At 44.3% G+C, this 16,703-nt stretch overlaps 1 protein-coding gene and 1 pseudogene across 3 annotated transcripts in view; both read left to right on the top strand.

The window, feature by feature from the left end:
- LOC117722735 (UDP-glucuronosyltransferase 1A3) overlaps positions 1-16,703 on the top strand; it is a 134,726-nt gene that overhangs the window by 71,160 nt on the left and 46,863 nt on the right. The window lies entirely within an intron of this gene.
- Positions 13,323-14,988, top strand: LOC117722736 (UDP-glucuronosyltransferase 1A5 pseudogene; annotated as a pseudogene).

The following is a 16,703-nucleotide window of genomic DNA, read 5'->3' as shown; positions in this document are numbered from 1 at the left end:
AGGTTTAGTCCATTACTGTCATGGTGGAAAGCATGGTGGCATGCAGGCAGACATGGTGCTGGAGAAGGAAGGACCCAAGTGAACCACACTGTGCACTGTTTGAGCATACACAACTTCAAAGCCTGCCTCCATAGTGACACACCTACTCCTACCAGGCCACACCTCCTAACCGTGCCATTCTCTATTGGAGTATAATTTTAGCACAAGTGTTGCATGCATGCACATATCTAATGTAAAGAAAATCATTGCACCTGAAATTAATGTAGGATCCCATGGCAGGCTCAGGATAACATTCTTGATTTTTCTTTTTCTTTTTCATTTTGATTTTTCTAGTAAGCCCTAGGCATTATTCCAGGCACTTCCTGACATTCCCCAGTTAAATGATTGCATGAATGTTTCTATTTTGGTGACATCAAAGATCTGTTTAACCAGAAACTATGGAGAGATATTTCTCGACTTTTGCTTTTTAAAACCAGGCTGTGCTAAGAACTCTTAAATGCTTTTCCTACATTCAATGTTTCCAGACTCTGGCTCATCCCCACAGGCCAGTGTTCCAGGGAGTAAGGTGGGTGGGTTGGGTAATATACACATCTCATATATTTTAAAGTGTTTGAGAAACAAATGTCAAATCTGGAAACTAACATAACTAGATCATGGGAGTTTCAGTCTTTTCAGATCCTTGCCAAATATTGAGATTGTCCATGTCTTAAAATCTGTGGGTTTTCTGGGGAAACCTCCTGCTCAGTGGTGTCCACTTTTACTGCTTGTGTTCCTGGGCATGTGAGTCACTATTGTCTTCTGCAGTTTAGTGAGTTACATATGCACATTCTACAGCCATGGCAGAGATTTAATGATGAGTGATGTAAGCTTCTTGAGCATATGCGTCCCAACATCTCATGTTTTTGTATGGCCTACAGTGTTCCTCTGCTCCTGGCTCTTCATCTGTTTCCATTTGGAATTTTCACTTCACAAGAATCGAATCAATGAAATTTATTTTTGGTAACATTTATATTTTAGTTTTTAAATTTTTTGTTATAAGCCAAACACACATTTTCTCTGTGCTACAGTTAAAATGTTTAATTCTTCTATGGTCAATGACCTTATTTATATAATTTTTTGGTAAGAGATTTTCAAAAGATATAGCATAAAGTATACATTGTGTGTGACTTCTCCAAAGAGAGCCTTAACATTCCCGAACTCCCATGTCTGCTCGTTTCTGTGCTTTGTCCCACTAGCTTGTTCACAAGTGTGTGCTCAGACCCTATTCTGATTGAACAACTTTGGAGTGAGTTAGTGTCCGGAAGACAGTCTCCCCAGTTGAATTCCCAGTTTTCAGAGTTTTCTTGGAGAACTCCAATATGCACTCTCCTTCCTAAAATTTAAAATGGTTTTGTTTGATTCTAAAAACCAACGAACCAACGAACCAACCAACCAACCAACCAACCAACCAACCAACCAAATAGAACCTGAGCATACCACTAGACCCTGTTAATATCTCATTATGTATTTTTCTCATTTGAGAAACATTAGCAGGGTTTTCCTTGATATCTTCCTATTTGGAATCAGTCTGCCTTTTTGCTGCTTCAGACCTTGCTTTAAATCTGTTGATAAAGATTTGTCAACGTGCATTATGTACATACCTTTTTATTACAATTTCTTCCCTGGTATTTTATTGGCCTGGGAGAAATTGTAGTACAAATTGTGGATTTTCCTTTTCCAGATTAAATGGAGACTGGTCAAGCACTGCTTTGCCTTGGCTTGCTCATCTTGCATACAGCCACACTCATGACCTTTGATTAGTTTTAGAAAAGTTTGGGTATACAGTGTCGTACTCACAGAGTTTTCTCTACAGAAATTATTCTCTTGCTAGAACACATAACTCTAAAACATTGTGGAATAATATTGTGGGTTCAGGGTCATTTAAAGTGTGCTCCAATCACTTGCAAGTACAAATGTCTTCATAACAGTGAAGGTAACATTCTTGTCCAGTCAGTACATCATACTTAATCTCTGGTGTCTTATCTCACTGCATACTTCGGCTAGGGATGGGTTGTGCTTTGCTGACTATGGTTCTGGCCACTTACAGGGTCCAGCAGACCTTGTAACTGGGCCACATTTTCTCACAAACTGGCATATTTTCATGTGAAAAATGGACTTCTTACACAACGTGAACTAACGTTCCTTCTACAAGGTAGAGGAGGCAGATTTATCTGTGTCTAAGTGAGGAATGGGGGCAGGTGGGAAGGCTCAGGGGTAAGTGCTGTTCTAGAGGATCTGGTGTAATTCTCTGCACCCACACAGCTGCTCATCTTCTGCAGACGAATTCCTAGAGGAGCTGATGCCCTTCCTCTGGCCCCTAAGGGCAACAGGCACACAGGGATTGCACAATTTAAACAAACTGTAAACCATGAGGTGAGTCTCTCCATCCTGTGGAGGTCATGTGAGGGAACTGCAGGGGCAGCACCTTAGGAGCGTGAGTCAGCTAGCTCAGAGATATTCTTCTTCTCCCCTTTACTCCCCATGCATACAGTGCCAGCACTACCCAGGCCATGAGTGCACCCTTTCCCTCCTTCCCAGGGTGGGACCAGGAACTCTGAGCAATAGTGATATTACAGAAGCTCATTGCACCTCTTCAAACTTTACGGATATTAAAGCTGTAAATGATTTTATATCTATATACCTATATAATCTGGATTATTGAACCATGGTTTTACAGATCAGGGTTGTTTTATATTTATATATGGTTTTATGTATCTGCTAAAGGATTTATATGTGGGAAAGGTCCTTTATATGTGGAAGGTTATTTATGCATAAATAAGAAGCAAGACAATGTCACTAAGGATGTTCAGATCTCAGAGGTAGCCCTTTGACTAAGAGCATGCACACGGTGTATGTACTATGGTAAAGTTTCATTGAGTGACCTCTGGATGTATGTATTCCTTCAACCCTGTTTCAGGTGAGAAGGTTATCTCTCTTGGAAACCCACATGGGTTTTATGTTGCTGGAGAACAGGAATTGTAGCCTGGATCTTGTGTCTGATAAGAAGGAAACAGTTCTGGGGACAAAGTTTATGTATAATTGTGTGTGTGTGTGTGTGTGTGTGTGTGTGTGTGTGTCTGAGAGAGAGAGAGTGAGAGAGAACGAGAGCGAGCATGTGCATATGTATGTGTGTGCTCATGCCTGTGTGTGTGTGAGCATGGAAGATGACATCACATGTCTTCCTCTATTGCACTCCCTCTTACTTTCTTCAGTCACTGTCTCTTCTCACTGCAGCTCTACTTACCTACTTCTCTAGACTGGCTGGGCACTGAGCACCAGGACTCTTCTTTCTCTGCCTCCCCAGCATTCCACTGGGAATGCAGGTACAGGCTTGGTGCTGCTTACATGCTGCTTCCTGAGAGGCCTGGGTACCAGCAGCCTGGTGATGAGAGAATGAAGACAGGACAGACACACATACAACAGTGCTGGAATTTCTTGAGGTTCTCTGCTTCTCAGCTGGCCCATGTGGATAATGGCTTTGACAATTTATCATGGACAATTGTTCTCAGAATCCTTGGCAGGTCATGCTCATGTCAAAATACTCATTCACCAGGCAGTACACTCACTCAGGGCTTCCCACACTTGAATTTTTATGTAGATGTTGGAGGTCCAAACTCAGGTTCTAACTTTGCATGGACTGTTTGTGTAACTTTATGAATTGAGTTGAGTATATTGTTTTGTGGCTACAATCATACAGATATGTGTTAAAACATTAAAATGACTGTTAATTTCAAATCAACAACTTGATACAACCCAGATTCACCCAGATTATCTATACTGGGTTGGCCTATGACAGATTATCCTGCTTGCTACAATTGATGTGGAGAGATCCCACCTGAGAGCGAGAAGCACCATTCCCTGCTTTGGGTCCCTGGACCACATACAAATAGAGAAAGCTAGCTAAGTACTAAGCATTTGCACGTTCACTTTTCTCTGTGTTTGCTTGAGGATCTTCTGCCTGCTGCATCAGGTTCTTGCCATCTCGTCTTCTCCATAGTGATAGACTAGAACCCGGACTTGCAAGTGAAACTAACCCCGTGTCCCCTGTGCTTCTGTTTACCAGAGTATTTCACCACAGCAGCAGGAATAAAACCAGGGCAGTTCATCGATTTGATTTTGCCATTTTTGTGTTCTGGATTCATTTTTTGTCTCAAATTGTTCTGTAGGTCTTCTGTCATCTTGTAGGTCCTAGGCCTCTTATTCATGGGCTCAGGTATCTGAAGGATTTGGAAGGGTGAGTTTCTGAGAAGGGAATTCCTCTACATGGCTGACCTTTCCATGAAATTGTCTCCCATAAACTTTCAGACCTCCTTCCTACTCCAAATGCCTTCATTCACTTTGGGGGGAGGCATCTGCTCATTACCCACACAGGGTAGTTCCATCCCAGGATCTATTTGTTCACTCAGTGGTGTGTGCCCCAAACCCAATTTGTTGTTCTTCAGAAATCCCTAGGTGAAAGCTGATTTTTTTCCTGTACAGGCAGGAGAAATGTAGTGTTGCAAAACACCCTGAGTCTGTATCACCTCCTATGGTAGGATGCCTCCTCCCCCATATCTAGGAGAAATGTAGTGTTGCAAGACACCCTAATTTTTTATCAGCTCCCATGGCAGGACTGGGCCTCCAGGATAGAATCTCTACCCTTAAGAGAAATGTGGTGATGCAACACACCCTGAGCATGTAACCTCTCCCTCGGCAGGACTGAGCCTCCCAGTCAGCAGTTCTTTAAGAATCAAATTAGGAGTGCCAGACATGCCACATTCCCCTTTCAGGTACCTAGTACAGAAACAGAGACATCCCCCACACTTGCATAGCCCCGTGTCTGCGTGCTGCTGAAGCTGTGGAGGATAGGCTGCTCCAAGAGCACGGGGACGTCCATGTCCCTCCCCCATGCCCTTGGCATTTCTACACTGCTGTCTCATGGCACTGTGTGTGCTACGTCCTGTAATGAACCTCTGACTGAGTTCTGTAGTTCTCTGAGTGGTTCTGGCAGAGCCACTGTGAAGCTGAGTAAAGGAGCCTCTGGTCTGTAGCCAACTCTGCTAAGTGACTGACTTAAATCCTCATGCTAGGTAGGTAACACAAGCATGTGAGTGAAAGTATGCAGAAGGAACACTTGAGTTTTTCATGAACATGCACTGCCCTCAGAGGTCAGAAGAGGGTATCAAAGCCCCCGAGCTTGGTTTACACATACTTGTTAGCTGCCACAGTGGTGCTGGGAATTGAACTTGGGTCCTCTGGAGGAGTAGCCAGTGTTCTTAACTGCTGAGCCACATGTTCAGGCCCTGTCCTGTTGTTGAGGCAAACACTCACATATACCAGGCTATCCTCAAACTCATTAAGTAGCTAGGATGACCTTGAACTTCTTATCCTTCTGCTTCTCTCCCCACCTCGTAAAGATTACTAACTACGCAAGTGTTCTACCAACCAAACTTCATCTCTGGTCCTCCATTAGGTTTTAAAAACTAAACTTGTGATTGTTTTTCACCATTCAATGACTGAAAGAATTGTTAATTTCAAGAGATTGTGGACAGTTGGGCTATACGTCACTAATTTAAGCTACAAGGGTTACAACTAATGTCCTTTGCTTAGGCAGCAACCTCAGTTTCTTGCACATAGAAGGCTGGCCATAGCTGCATTCTGAGGTTTGAACCATTTGAGAATATGGGTGGGGGTTAAGGCCTAACTTTCGTGTTCTAAGAAACTACACTGAAGTCAAATAGCCAGTGCTTTTGAAATTGAGCTTGGTCCCACAGTCATTGCAGATGGACTCAGTGAAGGTAAGATCACTAGGATGGGTCCTGCCCTAAAAGATTGGCATCCTTTAATGATAGAGCCACATAGGTCCAAAGACACATAGCAGAAGGTGAAGATTAAGAATTCTGAGGAGAGGGCTCTGTGTTGCTTTGAACATCAAATATGTCCTCTGTTAAGCTACCGCCTCCCCCTTGTTGTGAACAAAGTTGGCAGGAAAGTGTCAATGCATTGACAGAGAGCCATTTCTCCACTAACCTCACAAGGCCCAGGTCTGCTGGGGCCTCCAGAGCTCCCTCCAGGTTGTGCTTAAACAGGATCAAAGTCACCCTGGAGAGGAGTTGGTTCATTGGTTGAGATGAAGAAACCTAGAATCACCGAGAAGGTTAATGGTATGCACCAAGGCTGCTGCCTGCTTAAATGTGGTATCCTTTTCTTCATGTTGGAGGGGGTGGGGAAGGCAGGGAGGAACAAGATCATTGGGTGTGTGAGAGGGAGTAGCTCAGTGCCTTGCTGTAGGCTTCCATTTTTTTTTTCCAAAACCTACTTTTGTTTGGGTTCCTTAATGCTTCAGCCTCCCTTCTAGCCCACTGACCAAAAATAGGGGAGGAAGATGCTTAATAGGACAAGAGGGTTATGGACTTATTTGGAAGTTGTTCTTTGGGGGTGATTCCAATCTTAGTTGTCAGAATATGAGCAGTATAGTCCAATAGCAAAACACCAAACATGAATTAGTAGCAGCAGTCCAGTCCAATTGGTAATCACCAAACACAAATCAGCAGCAGTGGTTTGATCCAGTAGAAACCTTGAGGCTCCATCAAATCAACATGAGTCAGCAGAAATGGTAAGAAGCAGCCAGAACACCACGAGGTCTTTGGTGCATTTCTCTCTATGAAGCCATGATGAGAAAAGAACAGCCTAGAGTAGTGAAGACCAGCAAAGGGTTGCAAGGCATAGCAATGCAAGAGTGTCCCTAGCAAAGCCCAGTGAAACCAAGTAAAGACTATCGAAGCATTGCAAGGTATACCAATGTAAGAGTGGAAACCTGATGTCTGTGGGGTTCCACTGATACCCGCTCCAAACAGATATGCCCTCTCAAGTGTGATTTTCAGAAAATAAAACACACACGCCTGCCTTCTCACCTCACATGCTAAACATCTTCTCACAAGACAGCATCCAGGAAAACATCACCTGACAACACTTAGTTTCCACTTCACCCTGTGGCTTCAAGTACATTCTCTCTTGTTGTTTCCCTTCCCCATCCTAGCTTGCCTTCTTCCTGCAGCTCAGAGACTTCCTGCAGGGTTTCTCTTCTTAGTGCTTTGGGGCTCAGTTCTAGGTGGCAAGCTGCTGGTGGTCCCCCAGGATGGAAGCCACTGGCTTAGCATGAAGGACACAGTGAACATCTCAGTGAACGGGGACATGATATTGTGGTGCTAGTGCCAGAAGCCAACTTGCTTTTGGGAGAATCCAGATACTACAGGAGGAAAAGCTTCCCAGTTCCCTATGACCTAGAAGAGCTGCAGAGCCGTTTTCGCTCCTTTGGAAACAACCACTTTGTTCCCAGTTTCCCCCTGATGGCTCCTCTAAAAGAGTACAGGAACAACATGGTTATCATCGATTTGTGCTTTTTCAGCTGCCAGAGCCTCCTGAAGGACTCTGCCACCCTCAGCTTCCTCAGGGAGAACCAGTTTGATGCCCTGTTCACAGACCCGGCCATGCCCTGTGGTGTGATCCTGGCTGAGTATCTCAACCTGCCCTCTGTCTACCTCTTCAGAGGTTTCCCAAGCTCTCTGGAGCACATGCTTGGTCAAAGCCCAAGTCCCGTGTCCTATGTTCCCAGATTCTACACCAAATTCTCAGACCACATGACGTTTCCCCAGCGGCTGGCCAACTTCATTGCTAGCATCTTGGACAACTACCTATATTATTGTCTGTATTCAAAGTATGAAACCATTGCCTCAGACCTCCTCAAGAGAGATGTGTCCCTACCTGCCTTACACCAGAACTCTCTGTGGCTGTTACGGTATGATTTTGTGTTCGAATACCCGCGGCCAGTCATGCCCAACATGATCTTCATTGGAGGGATCAACTGCAAGAGGAAGGGAGAGCTGTCTCAGGTGGGTGGACTCATGCCTTCTGGCTGCATTCTCTCTTCACTGGCAGATGTGCTTCCTGTGGGCTGCACCCCCTCCTGTATTTGGCATCAGCTGTCTTTCATTGGGAAGATGGGATCACATGACACAGTGGTACTCAAGAGAATGCCAGGCTCAGAGTAAGAGGATATGTGTCCTTGAAGCTGGATAAATACAGGTTTCTTGCTTGGCATCAGAAGAAAGTATGATTGGTTCAGTGATCTGGTGACAGTTGCAGAATCTTTGAATGAACCTTAGAAATATTTGGTCCACAGAGGTGAAGGCTTGACTCAGGGGACAGGTCCAGATTGAATCCCCCTCAACCAGTTCTGTGGCATGCTTATTCCTTTGGCCCTAAGCCAGAGGTCAGCCAAGAAAGTTCAGAGGTTCTAGCTTCCAGGGTTTTGCTGTCACATGGTCCACAGCTAAGGAAGCATGGACAGTTTTAAATGAATATTGACAGCCATAGTGGAAAACTCAAAACAAGCAACAACAAAGGAAATGGCAGAATGAGGGAGAAAGTGGAGGACAGAAGGGAGGGAGGGAAGAGAAGGAGAGAAAAGGAGGGAGAGAGGGAGAAGGAGATGGAGAAATGGAGAATAAATAGGAGAGGGGAGAAAGGATATGTCATTGTGAATAAAATAAAGGCTGGGTTTGAGTGCAAGCACACTGTCCTCGCCATCCCCCTCCCCACAAGTGCTGGCTCATCCTTAGCGTGCACCTTTTAAACCATGCCCTTTAATCCAGTGCACACACTGCCTGTCATGTGTGGCTTCCCTCAGTGTTTGCCTTCTTCCCTTGGAGATTAGGAAACATTTTGGCTGTCAGTTTCTGTTAATCAGTTATAAAGGCTGGAGTCCAGGCTCCCACGCGGTATTCCACATCAGTGTCTAAAGTGCTGGAGATTTAGCTAATAATTTAGGTAATATCAGGTCAGATGAATGACTTTAAATGTCTAATACTGTTTTATCTTTAAAAAATCTGTCTCTTATAAGTGAGTTTAAAAAAGGAAACTGGTTTAATGATTACACTTTAGTGATTTTGTGTTGTGGCCCGAGCTTCCCCATGCTTGAGTGCCAGAAATGTTGAGAACTGTTCTATCCCAGGTTTGGGGTCATAAATGTCTCAGACTGTTCTGTCAATGTTGCAACCAGCACTGCCAAAAGCCTTGGGGGCTAAATTATTAGAGCCTGCACTGCCCCAAGCTGCTCCAGTCTGCGTGTCGGGGTTCAGCAAGAAAGAGAGTGAGGACGGACGTGAAGAATGGAGACCAGACAGAGTGTGATTCAATCTGGTTTATTCTTCAGTCTCTCTTCATAGTCCAAGTCCCAAGTCTTGAGTTCCTAGTCCCTAGTGCCTAGTCCCTAGTGCTTCCAAGTTCCAAGTTACTTCTTCCAAGTGCTAAGTGCCTAATACCTAATAATAATAATTCTTCCGAGTTCTCTAGTCCACGTGTCTTCTTTCTCAATGCCTAATTCCTACTCCAAGTTGTACTGAACTCTTCTTTCTGTCTCTTGCCTTTTATATGTCTTCTAATCCATGCCTCGAAGTCACACCTTTAAGCCATTCCCTTTGGTCTTGTCTCTAAATCTGATCTCTAAGTCACACTCTTAAGTCTCAGCTCTAAATCACAGCTTTAAGTCTCACACACCCAAGAGAAGACCCTGGGTATCTAAAACAAGATGTTATCAGAGTGTGCTCAGCTGTTGTAGGCTATTGTAATGAAGTCTCTTATCAGGGTATATGGCTCAAGATAGCTGCAAAGATGATAGCCGCCTTCTGTCGGCTCCCCACAATTTTGTTTGTTTGTTGCTTCCTGCCTGTTGCTATGATAAAACAAACTGACCAAAAGCAGATTAGAGAAGGGAAGGATTTCTTTGCCTTACACTTGCAGGTCCCAGCCCATCCTTGAGTGGAGTCAGGACAAGAACTCAAGCAGGAAGGCACATGCAGAACCCCTGTGGAGAAGCTGCTTGCTGCTCAGTCAGGCTCAGGCCTAACTAGGTTCTTATACAGTGGAGGCCCACCTGCCCAGGGAACACTTCTGCTCACAGTGAGCTCGGCACCCCACACCAACCAAGGATGGAGAAAATCTCCCGTAGACCAGCCCATAGACCAGTCTGACCTAGGTGATCCCTCAGTGGAGAGACTCTCTTCTCAGGTGAATTGAGGTTGTGTCACAAAGGAAACTATGACAGTTTATGTATAACTTTTTATATTCAGATTGGTCGACAGTCATGACAATTCCCATTCAACCCAAAGACATCCCTTAACCCTAACCCTGGACAATCTTTATCCCCCAACCCCATCTCCATGGACTTGCCTATCATGGAAATTTCAAATAGAATTCGTGATTCTTTGTGTTAACCTTCTTGGTATGTTCTTTAAGTTCACCCATGTAGAATGTGTCAGCACTTCACTTTTGTGCCTGAATATTATTATGAGTATGAATATCTCACTTTCCCCCCAGTTTATTGGCATTTGTATTTCCACAATTTGAACAAGTGTGTGTGTGTGTGTGTGTGTGTGTGTGTGTGTGTGTGTGTGTGTGTGTGTGTGAAGTAAAGCTCTTCTGGCGTGCCACCATATGTTCTAGGCTCTCAGGGTATGCTCCTCCTACTTGCAGTTCTGATAATCCTGTAGACTTGCCCTCTCTCTGCAACTCTTGTGCGCCCCCTCGTGGATATCTTCATTTCCTGAGTTTACATGGCTCTATTGAGGATCAGGCAGCTTTTAAATTCAGTCTCCCCTCTGCAAAGCCATGGGTTCAGGCTGACCACTCCAGCTGCTCCTCCACGACTTTTAAGAACAGTGCAGGGCTGTGCCACCCCACCTTCTGTAATTCCCTCCGTGCTGAGGAAGAAGATGCAGCAGGTGGAACCATTGGAGGTCACAGTCTTCTTGCAGGCCTTAGGGACTCAAGTTGCAGCTCTTGGCCCTGGTCTGAAGATGTTTTCTGGAATGTTTCCCCGCAACCAGCACCCTCACTTCTTTCCTCTGGCTCCTCACAGTCTCTATTCTTCTCCAGTGTAGAGATCTCTTATTTTGCTGTCCTCATTTACTCCTCCCTGTTCTTGTTTCTTTCCTCTGGACACCTCCAAACTATGTAGCTTTATCATTTTTAGCTTTCAACAGACTGACATGTCCCTTCTGTAGACTGGCTGCCAGCACTCAGCTACTGTTGCTTCTTCCATGTTACTCAGTCAGCCCACACTCCTGACAGTAGGCCAGAAAAGGCCACACAAAGAAAAGATGTTCACAGGAGGGCTTCCCTGGAACAGCTCCCCCAAGTGGGCCTGAGCAGCTCCTGCAAAGGTGTTTGAGCCAATCCTAGCCTGCCTCGCCTCTTCGGCTATTTGAACAGACCAATCACAACCTTTCCTCCTTAGCACCCACAGCAGCTCGTCTGCCAGACCAAGGGATGTGCTAGCTAGCCAGATGTCTTGGGTTGATCCATTGCTCAGTGATTTGGAGTTCTGGACGCAAATCCTCTGGTCTAAACAATACTGAAGGGACCCAGTGGACGTTTGCCCTCAGGAGTCAAGACAATCAGCTATAATCTTTGTATGTGGTTGTTTCAAGTCATCTACGGAGAGTTGAGTCTGGTTTGTTCTGGTTTAGGAGTACTCTGGCCGTTATACAAGTCATTTTGCTTAAGGTAGGCAACCCAGCATGGAGACTGTTTCAGCTGCTAATGAAGGCATCAGTTCGCCTTATCCACCAAGCACTTATTTTCAGGAAACTACATATCAGAGACTATTACCATATTAGTTTATTATTAAAATTATAGTGATTTTTTAATGGCACCCCAGAGAAGGTGTGTCCACCTAATCTGTAAGAGTAACACCACAGGCTGAAGAGGCAAGGCACGACGTTTCTTTGGGTACTTACAAGGGAGTGTATCTCTGTTCACATCTGAATTGTACTGAATGCCTCCAAAAGGGCAAGAACCAAGCACACACTCCAGGCCTCCACATTCTGTGTTCTTGGGCTCCACAGCCCAAGGAAGAAAACCTTTCAAATTAAAACCCTCTGCTGCTGTTCTGGCCATCTCCTAAACTCCTGGCATCTCTGCACTTAAGTTTGTGGTGAATGTCAAAGCAGTGAAATGCAGTTACACCTATGTGTGAACCACCATGTGAAATCTGGGAATTCTGGTCCTCTAAAAGAACCATCTCTCCAGCCCCTTCTTCAGGAAACATTTCTCCAGTGTTCTAGTTTCATTTCTGTCGCTGTGGTTAAATACCCCTTCACAAAAACAACTCAAGGGGGAACGGGTTTATTTTAACTAATAGATTCCAAGTTATAGCCCATCAAACAGGAAAGTCAAGGCAGCATGAAATCAAAAGCTATGAGGGCATGCATGCATGCTGCTTGCTTGCTTCCTTGCCTATACTCAGCTGGATTTCTCCACTGTTACACAGTTCAGGATCACTCTGCCTAGAGAATAGTGATACCCACAGTGGGCTGTGTCTTCCCAAGTAAGTTAACTCAAGAGAATCCCCCTCCCCTGCCACAACACAAACACACACAGGGCAACCCAAAATAGATGGTCCCAGACTGAGACTCTCTTCCTTGGTGAAGACAGTTTGTGGTGACTGTCCCATAGCACTTGTGCTCCCAAAGGTCTTTATGTGAGGCATAAATTCTATTGGAAGAACGGACTTTCACAGATGTGTATAGTCACCTCATCCATTCAGTCTCAGGTGAAAGCTAGCTTTTGTCAAGTTGTTTCTGTTACATCCCCTGCAAGGCAATGGGCTGGTTTGTGTGGACTTAGGGAAAAGCTCTTTCTCATTCTCAAATGTCTGCCTCTGGTGTGGGACCAAGTCTACTGAATTAGTTCTTACATGCCCATAACCAACCATGGAACCTCAAGCATTAAGTTAAATAGTTTACTCTCAGCAAACTATTCAAAGAAGCCAGTTCCTATAACACTGCTTCCTCGAAACGAAAGTGAATTCCCAACAGGTGCACATAGGGAGGTGGAGGGATCAGCAGCACTGTCTTGATGTGCCTTTCCACAGGTGTTCAGTGCAGCTGTGGATGCACACAAGATGCAACCCAAATCTAGATAGAGGAGTGGCAACCCACCTCCAGGAAGTAGCTCCCTACCTCAGTGGATGAATTGTTGGCAGCAGTTTTTTTTTTTTTTAATTTTAATTAATTTTAAAAAAATCTGATTTCTTGGCCAGCTGCCTCAACCACTTTGTGACTGTTGTGACCATTGCAATGGACATGAGTGGCCACAACCTAGACTTTGGTCATGTTGTATTGGTCTCATTAAAAGCCTATGGATGTGCTCTGACTCATGTGTAGAAGTGCAAACATTGAGCCTTTTGGATAACAGGCACACAAGTGGTTTGGGGGCAGACGGAAGAGCTGGAGAGAGAAAGAGAGAGGGGGAAGGAGGGAGGGAGAGAACTGAAGTTGCTTTTGGAAGAGGAGGCAAGAAAATCAAAATGTTAAACTCCAAGAAAGTATAAAATGCAAAGGAGGTTTTGCACAGTATACAGGAAGTGGTCTGTATGCATACATCTGCTCAGTGGTTGAATCTGTTTCCAGTGTAAATGTCTTAATTAGGCAAATTCTCTCCAAAGAACCAAGTTAAGAAGGGAGGCAGAGCTGCAGTAAAGTGAAATGATAGACGCCTCAGGGAGCCTGGACACATAATCACAGATGACCACAATCTACTTACCACCCATGAGGGGTAGCACCATGGGGTAGGACCAGCCTCCTGGTCTTCTTCTGCACCTGGGTCACATATTGGCTTTCTTGATCTTATGATCTGAACATGGGGGCTTACAAATTATATAGTCCGTGTGGCTCTTGGAGATTCCATCCTATTAGCAGTTGGGGCTGGCGATAATCTTAAGGAACATTGATCATATAGGCTACTGGAGGTCCAGAATGAGATGGGTGTAGACAGCCTTGGTTTTTAAATGGAGGAAAGCCAGATATGAAACATGATGTCTTCTAAGGAGAGCGTTCTGTCACAGTTTTCTAGGAGAGAAACAAGATCAGTAATATGTTGGCTTGAAGCAGGATTGAGCAGGCACCAAGGATAGATCTATCTTTTAATGATTAATGTCTGAGAGCCAATGCCACCCAATGACATGGCAAGGTTGAATGGGAGATAAGAGGAGGTAGAAACAAATGCCAGGGTCATAGCCTGGTGAGGAAACCTCGTTCTTCTGGGCATCTACCAAGGTGACTATGGGACTCCATTTGCCCCTGCAAGGATTATCAGGGCTGCTTCTGCTGTGTGCCCTGCCCTGGACTGAAGGTGGGAAGGTGCTAGTGCTTCCCCTGGACGGCAGCCACTGGCTGAGCATGCAGAACGTTGTGAGGGACCTTCATGCCCGAGGTCACCAGTCTGTGGTCCTGGCTCCAGAGGTGACCATGTATGTCAAAAGAGAAGACTTCTTCACTCCCAAAACCTATGCAGTTCCGTATACAAGACAAGAATTTAAACAACAAATAATGGGAAACTTTGAAAAGGTCTTTGACACCGGAAACATTGTGAAGACATTCTTTACAACATCTGAGGCTTTGAAAAATATGTCGGTACTTTTCTTAAAGACTTGTACAAATCTATTGCACAATGAGCCCCTGATCTGGCATCTCAACTCCAGTTCCTATGATGTGGTCTTAACAGATCCTGTGTTTCCATGTGGGGCAGTGTTGGCTAGGTACTTGGGTATTCCTGCTGTGTTCTTTCTACGATACATCCCCTGTGACATAGACTATGAGGCCACACAATGTCCAAACCCTTCCTCATATGTTCCAAGACTACTCACAAGGCTTTCTGACCACATGAGCTTCCTGCAAAGGGTCAAGAACATGTTGTACCCTCTGCCCTTAAAGTACATTTGCCATTTCTCATTCACTCCCTATGAAAGCCTCGCCTCTGAGCTTTTGACGAGAGAAGTCTCCTTAGTGGAGGTTCTCAGCCATGCATCACTGTGGCTGTTCTGAGAGGACTTTGTGTTCAACTACCCCAGGCCCATCATGCCTAACATGGTCTTCATTGGGGGCATAAACTGTGCCATCAAGAAGCCCTTCTCTCAGGTCTGTATTTTTAAGCAATTAGTACTCTATGCAGAATATATTTTCTAATGCTGACTTTCCTCCTGGTCTTTAAAAGGATTCTTCCTCTTTCCCCCATATCCTTTCATAACAGAAACTAATAGATTTGGGTCCTTCTCTTTTTACCTTATGTGTATGGGTTTTTGCCTGTATGCCATGTATGTTTGTGCACCACAGGCATACAGTGACCATGGAGGTCAGGGGGGAACATTGAATCCCTTAGAACTAGAATTAAAGATGGTTGCAAGCCATCATGTGGGTGCTGGGAATTGAACTCAGTTCCTCTGGAAGAGCAGCCATCTCTCCGGCCTCAGATCCTTCTATTTTTCTTTGGCCACTGGTAGGACTGGTGGGTGAGGTGAGCGTCTGTAATGGACTGAAGGGTGGTGGTGGGGCTCTACTGATAGTATCCATATGGCAGTGTATTGTTTTCCTGAGAGTGAGATTTCTGAACTGAGGCAGGAGCAGAGACATTGAGCTGCTGACCTAATAGGATGAGTTTAATGTAAGTATTTCTAGGTGAGGATAAAGGGACTTCAGATTGCAGTTGTCAGTTCTGCGGGCATTTCTACCATTTTCTAGTGTCTCCTTCAATATTTTTCTTCAGTGTTAAAAAAACAAAACAACTTAATTGTAGAGTTCTTTTCTGGCCATAATGAGCTTTAATCTAAAGTATTTCTACTTTCACAGTGTGTTGGCCATTGGTGATTTGGAAGACAACTGCTAATTTCATATTCTACCACTTTGAAGAAAGTGTTTCTCACCTCTCAGACTCTCAGGTGGAGTCTTTAGGGTCGCTTCTGTGTGAAGCCATGTCATATGCAAATATACAAATGAGGTCGCTTGGATGTCTTTTTTTCCTTTTTGTTTCCTGTTATTTCTTTCCTTTTGTTTTGTTCTAACAAGAATCCTGGTACTAGATCCGATGAGTGGACAGAACAGGTACCTTGTTTAGTTCCTGGTTTTAGTGGTGGTGCTTTGAATTTCTCTCCGTTTCCTAAACGTTGGCTACAGTTCTGAGGTACAGAGATTTTGTTATGTTAAGATATGTCCTTTCAAGTTGTAGTGTCTACAGGTCTTCTTGTATTAATAAATTCTAGGTTTTGGAAGAAAGCCTTTTCTGTATCTATTGGGATGACCTGTGAGCTCAGTCCTTTAGCCCACTTTACTGCTATTCTGTACGTATTGATTTGCCTGTGTTGAACCAACATTGCACCTCTGATATATAGCCAACTTGATCATGATTGATCTTTCTGATGTGCTCTTGAATTTGGCAAGTACTTGATTGAGGAATTCTTTATCTGTTCTCATCAGGGAGATTGGGTTGTGGCTTGGTTTTTTTCTTACATGTTTTTTTGGTTTGTGAATCAAGGTAATGCTGGTTTCATAGAGTTTGATGATGTTCTTTCCTTGTCAGTTTTTGTGGAGTCATTTGAAAAGCATTGGTGTTAGTTCTTTGAAAGCCTATCAAAACTCAGCAGTACTCCATGTGGACCCAGAGGTGCTGAGTTTGGAGGGCTTAAGTTACTGCTTTGATTTCCTATTTCTACTTCAAAAAGCACCAGATGGACTCTCTCCAGGTCCTAAATTGTGCCAGTATGTTCAAATCCTTTTACCTGTGTGCAGAGGATTAAGAAATGTATTTTTTTAGTACAATTTTGTTTTCAATTCAGTTTAATGTCTTCTGCA

Source organism: Arvicanthis niloticus, chromosome 17, assembly GCF_011762505.2.
Source record: "Arvicanthis niloticus isolate mArvNil1 chromosome 17, mArvNil1.pat.X, whole genome shotgun sequence".
In the NCBI taxonomy this organism is placed as follows: Eukaryota; Metazoa; Chordata; class Mammalia; order Rodentia; family Muridae; genus Arvicanthis; species Arvicanthis niloticus.
The sequence above is the reverse complement of the archived record's forward strand: the minus strand, read 5'-3'. Positions and strand labels throughout refer to the sequence as shown.